We start from the raw sequence: 7,892 nt of genomic DNA, 5'->3' as shown, positions 1-7,892 counted from the left end.
TGTATGTATTTTTTTGGGCGGAGGGGAGAGCAGGCAGTGCTTTTATCAGATTCTCAGAGCCTGTTTCCCACAAAGTTAAGCGCTACTGTCTATTAGAACTGATTGGAGCCTTGCTTCCCAGGAAACAAGGGAATGTTTTCCAAGATAATGATACTGCCTTTGTTGTTATCCATTTGTACCTCCAATCATTCTCACTAATCTTCCACTAACAACTTCATCATTTTCTTGATATCCAGTTGTCATTTAAAACCACCAGTCAAAAGACCCACAAAGTACTTCTCATCAGTTGCAAAGCAGATCACAACTACATCACCAACCTAAGAAAACCTACTTACCTTACTGACCACAAAATGAAGGGAAGGATTGCTGTTTCCCAGTGAAGTTAAGCAGCGGAAACAGTCTATACTGTTTCATTAGTTCAAAACAGAACAAACCTTTTTCTGAGTGTTCATTTTGCAAAGCTATTTTCATTTTTTTTTTTTTTTTTTTTTGCCAATCTTGCAAAACTGCTGCTACTAAAATAAATATTTTGTTATAATTTTAGGGAGTGTGTGTGTTCCCCTCTCTCTCTTAAATGGAGAACTTTAGTAATTTAGGCTGCCATTGAGATCTACCTTTCACAGTCTTACATGGAATGGTGATATAGTATTTCATCATCTTCTCTTTTAACTCTTATATACTGTTCCAGTTATACAAATACTTTTTTCACCCAGCTCAGTCCTAATTGTAAATTAGGGAACGAAATAAAAATCCCAAATGATTAGCCTCAGTATCCAATCACTGTCTCAGCCTTCTTTTTATGTATTAATTGAATCTCCCAAACTTATCTTCAGTGGAGTTATAAAAAAGTTTTAAGGCTTTCATCTTTTGTCTAAGTTGCACATGCTTGAAAGCCATTTTCAGGATCAAGCTAAGTTATAGATTCCTTGAAAAAAACAAATTTGCTGAATCACTACTTTCAAGTTGTTGATACAATTGGCTGATTGAATGTTTCACTTTTCAGTTTTTTGATGTGCACATATATAGTCCAAGACAAACGCTAAGCTTTCTTTTCTCTATGATGAATAAATAATGCTTAATTTATAAAATAAACTTTCTTCAGAAATTTCTAAACTGTGTTCCTGTATCCCCACATTCCCTAATAAATATTCTGCACACAATACTTATGCTAGTGATAAACCTATTCCTTCTTAACCAGGTTACCCTGTTGAGTTCAAAGTTGAAAAAGTCTAGAGATCACTTTTTGTTACCCAACTGATGTTGATACTAGAGTATTTTCAGCCTGTTTGTATTTGGTTTTGGCTTTAAATGTGTAAGCTCCTTAGAGAACTTATTCATTTTCCTCACAGCATTTATTAATATCTCTCACCATTAGTTATTTGTTTACTGTCTACCTCCTCCATTATATTTTAAAACTCTACAAGGATAGAGATTATGTCCATAAGGTTACTTGACTGTATCCAGTATCTTATAGAGGGCCCAGCATATGGTAGACACTCAATAACAAGCTGTTGGACAAATGAATGAATACTTTGAAACAGGACAAAAATGGATGGCTACAGTTTAGACTGCTGTTCTTGACTGGGTGCACGTAGCTTTAGGAATCTACAGCACCCATGGAAACTCTGAAAGCTGAATGTTGGTGAATCCCACAAAAGGTAGCTAAAAAACTAAAAATAGAAACTCCCAAGTTCACATTGGTTTTCTCTGGTTTGTGATCGCAAAAGGAAGATTTGTATTGAAGTCAATGATACCTGCTCCCCTATTTATTCATTCTCCACCTTCCACTTCTAATGAGCTGAAATAGTAAGCACCTGGCTGATTGTAGCCCCAACAGACTGTTCACTACTGACCTGTTATTTGTTTTCAACATACTCCATCAGTTTTGCAGTTCACATTGTGAGTGTCACATGTGAGTGTTTTAAGGATAAATAACTTTTTATATGTGCTACACATGCAGCTGTTCAATTCAAATCACTAACAGGAACAGGCCGAAGTAAGTGATAAATAACTAGACAAGAAACTCAGAACTCTGTCATATGAAGAGCTCATCAGTGAAAAAACGGCAAAGTTGCTCAGGAATGGGGGTGTTTCCCTTTCTAGGTTCCTTATCCACATAGGCAGAAGTAATGGGGTTGGGAGTTTGAGCGGGAATAGGACCCAGTGCAAGAGACAAGCTCAGCTCTTCCTCCCTTGAGATTCCAGATAATCAACAGATTTAATCCCTCAAACAAAGGCAGACAAATTTGGTTAAACCAGGTTGGTGAATTATTGCAGATCTAGCTGCTTCTGTTGGCAAGCAGTCACTGAAGGGTTTTTTCAAAGTTTATTTACAGAAAGAGATAACAGAACTATTGAAAACAAACAGGTAAAAATCTTCTCTGTTATGATTACAAAAGACAGTGAAACAGATATCTTACTAAGAAAGATAGCAATTGTACTTATGACTGCTATATAGAATCCTCGCTGGTTAGATTGACCAGCATTGTTTAGCTCTTTGAATCCATTCAGTTTGTCCTCAAACATTGTAGAAGTAGATGTATATAATTCTTTAAATGTATAAAGTGGAAAATGAGAGTTGGAAACAAGAATAAAATTGAACCATAAACATTTGTGTACTGATAGACTACTGTCCATTTCTATCAAAGGTAAACTGACTATGTAGCAACTCAATGCTTTAGGAGAAATGTAGAGAGAGCTTGGATCAGTCATACTTACAATTCTATTCTCAGGTATAATTTATCTAAAACAGTCTCAGTTGCCTGGCAATTGACCAAAGTTACTTTTCATTTATTTGTACATTCTTTCCTTTCTTGGTTAAAAGGCATATTAAATTGTGCCTACGCTATATTCATATTCAATAAATACTTATTTTTTTTTATTAGTTGGAGGCAATAAATACTTATTAAGTGTCTTCTATGTCTCTAGCATAGATGCTGGAGAAACAAAAGTGAACAAAACAGAAAAAGAAATCCATCCCTCGTGAGGCTTACCCTCTAATGGAGAAGGCCAATAATTACAGAAAATGTATGTTTTATGATGCATTAGAAGGTATTAAGAAGGTTGTAAAGAATAAAGAAGCAGAGAGGGAGATAGAAAGTTCCAGAGTTGGTAAGGCAAGTTGGTCATTCAAGGGCTTGCTGAGAAGATGAGACATTTGAACAAAGATTTTAAAAAGGTGAGGGAGAGGAGCCTGTGGATATGGGAGGAAAGAGTGATCCAGTTACAAAGGCTTGAAGAGGGAGACTTCCCTGGCAGCTTAGTGGTTAAGACTTCACCTTGCAGTGCATGTAGTCTGATCCTTGCTCGGGGAACTAAGATCCCACATGATTTGTGGTCAAAAAACCAAAACATAAAACAGAAGCAATAAAGATTAAAAAAAAAATGAAGTTGAATAGAGCATCCAGAATAGCAAAGAGTAGCATTTGGAGTAAGGGGAGTAAGGAGGAGGGCAGTAAGAGATGAATTAGAGAAATGACTGGGGACCATATCTGAGGGCCTTATAGATCATTGTAAGGACTTTGACTTTAAATGAGAAGTTATTGAAAGGTTTTGAATAGTAGAGTGATATATATCTTCATTTACATTTTTTAGACCACTTCATTGCTTTTTCATGTTCTTTTTAAAAGCTTTTATTAGAGTATAGTTGCTTTACAATGTTGTGTTACCTGACATAAGTTTTTAAAGGGTCAGCTTGTTTCTGTGTTGAGAGTAGATCGGAAGAGAGTTGGTAGTCATTACAATAATTTAGGCAAGATGATGGTGACTCTGGTGAGTCTAGTAGTAGCAAAGTAAGTCAGAAGTAGTCAAGTTCTGGATGTATTTAAAAACCACAGCCAACAGAAGTTGCTGATTTACTTAGAAAAATTGCCAACTCTAAAATTCAAATGTTTTTCTTTTTTCAATTTCCATTACAGCTACACTAAGCATGCAGGTATAGATTCAGGAAGTCAAATTATTTGGCTATAGAACCTATATTTTGAAATAGGTAAATGTTCAAGAAAAACTACATAATATTTCTCTATATTTTGTACTATCACTATTTTTCCTAAAATATTCAATAAAATGGGATACAAGATAAAACACAGTTTGTATTTTTCTCTTACTAAGTACGTGGTAAATATTATTTTTAATGAGGTGTGGCTTAAACATTTATGTTGAACTTCATGGTTATGTCTTGGTGTTTACCTAACAATAGCATAATATGTCCATCTTGGAAAATGCAAAAGATCAAACATTTGGCTTCAAAGACAGTAAAGGACAAACAGGAAAAGAATAATCATGGACATTTTTCAACTTTTGAACTCTGTCACTCTCCCTTACTTACTGTGTTTCCACACTTCACTTTCATGTTCAGTTTAAAACTACTAGAACTTGCTTTAGTAAACAAGAGATGATAAAAGCATTTTCTTTGGATTATGAAGTAAACCAAAAATTTTAACTCCACTTAAGAAAATAATATTGCAGGAGATACAAGAAAAACAAAACACTTATGAGTTACAATTTCAATGAATGATAGAATGCTAGCAAGAGAGGTGTCTGATGACTTCCTAGTTTGGGTACTAGGAAGATCTGAGAGAGAATTTTATGTGAGCAACTAGAGGAAGAGAAAAAATAAAATCTCCAGGTCAATGTTTCCCAGATTTGCTTAGGATGTTAATAGTTGTCCTTTGATAAAAGAATTTTTTATTTAATTAAATAGGAAACTTTGGGTCAGACTAGGCATATCCCCCCAAATCCCTTGTCCCAGCCAAGGTCTCTGATTTCTCAGCCTTTACCCTAGAGAGGTACAGACACATGGAGATATCATCTATAAAACGCAACTGCTAAGTGCTTTGTCCATTTGAAAATAGGGTTGTACGTGTTTCTTAAGGGTTCTTTATAAATTCTGCTACACATATGAATTAAAATTATTTTCTAACACTCTATATCTTGTCTTCCCAAACCTCTCTCCATTGTTATTCCCTAGGGTATTAGAGAAAAATAATGTCCCATTTAGGTTAGAATGACAAGTTCAAGGAAACAATTTTATAGGTAAATCAGGAAAAGATGGTTCTTTTGTTGCTAAACTGGAAGTTTCCATAAATGCCAACTTCAAAAATGAAGTCTCATTTTCCATAAATGCCACATGAGATTGAAGCTGCAGTTTCATTTGAATGCTGTAGTTTGGCACTGGGGGAGATATTTGCTGGTTTCACTTCATCTTTAGGATATTTAGTCAGAACTGACTCCCAGGATAAAACATAGACCATCAGTTGTCAATGCAGGAGATGTAAGAGGCGCAGGTTCAATCCCTGGGTGGGGAAGATCCCCGGGTGAGGAAGAAGAGATCTTCTTCACTATTTTTGCCAGGAGAATCCCATGGACAGAGGAGCCTGAAGGGCTACAGTCCACAGCGTCACAAAGAGTGGAAGAGTCAGACACGACTGAAGCGACTTAGCACACACGCAGGATTGCAAGCAAAACATAAGAATCAGTGAAGGCAGAGATGAAATTCTGTCTCCACCATCTAATAGTTGAATGTTGAATGAAACTAGTTAAGTAACTTAATTCCTCAGTTCTCTTATCTGTGAACAGAGCTAATAATATCGACCTCCTAGGGTTGCTATGAGAATTTGTTCTTCACTTGCTCAGTTGTGTCTGATTCTTTGCAACCCCATGGACTGCAGCATGCCAGGCTTTCCTGTCCTTCACCATCTCCCAGAGCTTGCTCAAACTAATGTCCATTGAGTCAGTGATGCCATCCAACCATTTCATCCTCTGTCGTCCCCTTCTCCTCCTGCCTTTAATTTTTCCAAGCATCAGGGTCTTTTCTAATGAGTCAGCTCTTTGCATCAAATGGCCCAAGTATTGAAGCTTTAACTTCAGCATCAGTCTTTCCAATGAATATTCAGGACTGATTTCCTTTAGGACTGATCTCCTTGCAGTCCAAGGGACTCTCAAGAGTCTTCTCCAACACCACAATGCAAAAGCATCAATTCTCTTGATGCTCAGCCTTCTTACCAAATCTGAAGAGCACCTAATTTAGCACCTGGCACCTGTAGTTGCTGAATAGCTACTATTAGTGAAAGAAGTAGAGTCAGATTCTATCCTAGTATTTTTGATATGTAGATCAGACACAGGTACTTATTCTTTATTTCTATTTTATAATCCACTCTCAAAGTACTGGGTCCAAAATTGTGATGAGGCATTGATTTAAAGTTAACTAAGCAGCCCAGAGGCAAGAGACTGACCTTTCAGTGACTGTACCTTCCCCCAGGAGCTCTAGAGTTCATATTCTAGGCTGAACCCAATTTTTTTTTTTTTATGGTTATTTTGAATACTTGAAAAAGTTATTTGTAAATTTTGAAAAAAAATTTCATTAAAAAGAGATTTATAATACAGTAGGGAAGTTCTTTATTCATAGGCTTTTTTTTTTAATAAGTCAGGAACAAAGCTTGTGACATCCTAGAAAAATATTGTTCAACATCCCCACCTACTGGTAACTCTAAATAATATTATTTAATTAGTGAAAACTGAAAATTCTTACTTTTATAGATATAAAGTACTGCTACTAATAATAAGGATTAACATATACTGAGCACTTTAAGGACTTGGAGAACCTATCAAGAATTTTACGAAAGGGTAAATGACAGAATAATAAACTATGTTTTGGATTGAGTCAATATAACCTAAGGAAGAAATAATAATTTTCAACATTATAATTAGGCAAGAGGACAAATCACTGACTCAATCCAAAGCAGGATTTTGGGTCCACATTATCTTAGGTGTATAAGATCACACAGCCTCATTTATGACACAGAGGTCATTTATAACCTCTCAGCCTCCAGTTTGTTCCCCAGGTGTACCCATGCTGTACTGTGACATTTATTTTCTCATACAGATTAAAAACAAAGAAAGGAAAAAAGTTTCTGGATAGACACTTTCAAAAAGACTTTTAAAATTTTTTATCAGAGACAAGTCTTCAAGCCAATACTTTCATTTGATAGGGTTGAACTTGTGGGAGAAAAAGATTTAAAGATGAAGCCCCAAAGTCAAGAGAACATGAAGTATTTGCCTTTTAAAGTTGATTTGAAAAAAATGTATGATAATACTCCATCCTGATTAGAATAAGATCTCATAGACTGGGGGAAATGGGAGATAGGGAAAGAGATTGTGATGCAGACAATGAGACCCTGTAACTTGGCCTGAGCCTGGTGCTGTAAGGGGATGATACATTTTGGAATTTGGGAAGAGAGGGAGTGTATTTTACAAGTGAGAGGAATGTAAGTAATCTGTGGTCACAGAATGGACTGTAGTGCTTGTGATACATTTTTTGGCACTCTTGCCACCAAGAGATGGCATGTGAGATCCATGGCCCCTCTCCTTGAATCTTGGCTGCTTCTAGAATTTCTTTGATCGATACAACATCACAGAAGTGACATGAGGCAAATTTCCAGGCCCAAGTGTTTAGAAATGGGCACTGCTTGATTCTTGGAATAGTCTGGGAGCTCTGAGACTCCATGTAAGAATCCCACACTGATATTACCCTATATGTATAATTGTTCTTTTCATGGTGATTCTATGGTTAGATACAAGCACCGGATTTCTTAACAAAGTGTTTTAGTGTATCTGTTGAATATCTATTTTGAAATGCATATTGCTTATTATTAATTATCTTTCTTTAGTTCACTCTTTATATTGAAGCCAGTGCATTATATTGATTAAATATGTGTGTACTTGTCTATTAATTTCTCTAGTAAAGTGAGCATTACAAAATATTTCTTATAACAATGGGATGTGGAGGTGTGGGTTTATAGGGCTGATTACCACTAGTATAAGTGTGTGCGACCCAGACCCTTTGCTGGTAGGAGGTCTAGCAAGCTTGCTATTGTACTGATAAGACTGTGAGC

The sequence above is a fragment of the Muntiacus reevesi genome, chromosome 19 (genome assembly GCF_963930625.1).
Source record: "Muntiacus reevesi chromosome 19, mMunRee1.1, whole genome shotgun sequence".
NCBI classification, from domain to species: domain Eukaryota; kingdom Metazoa; phylum Chordata; class Mammalia; order Artiodactyla; family Cervidae; genus Muntiacus; species Muntiacus reevesi.
The sequence above is the reverse complement of the archived record's forward strand: the minus strand, read 5'-3'. Positions refer to the sequence as shown.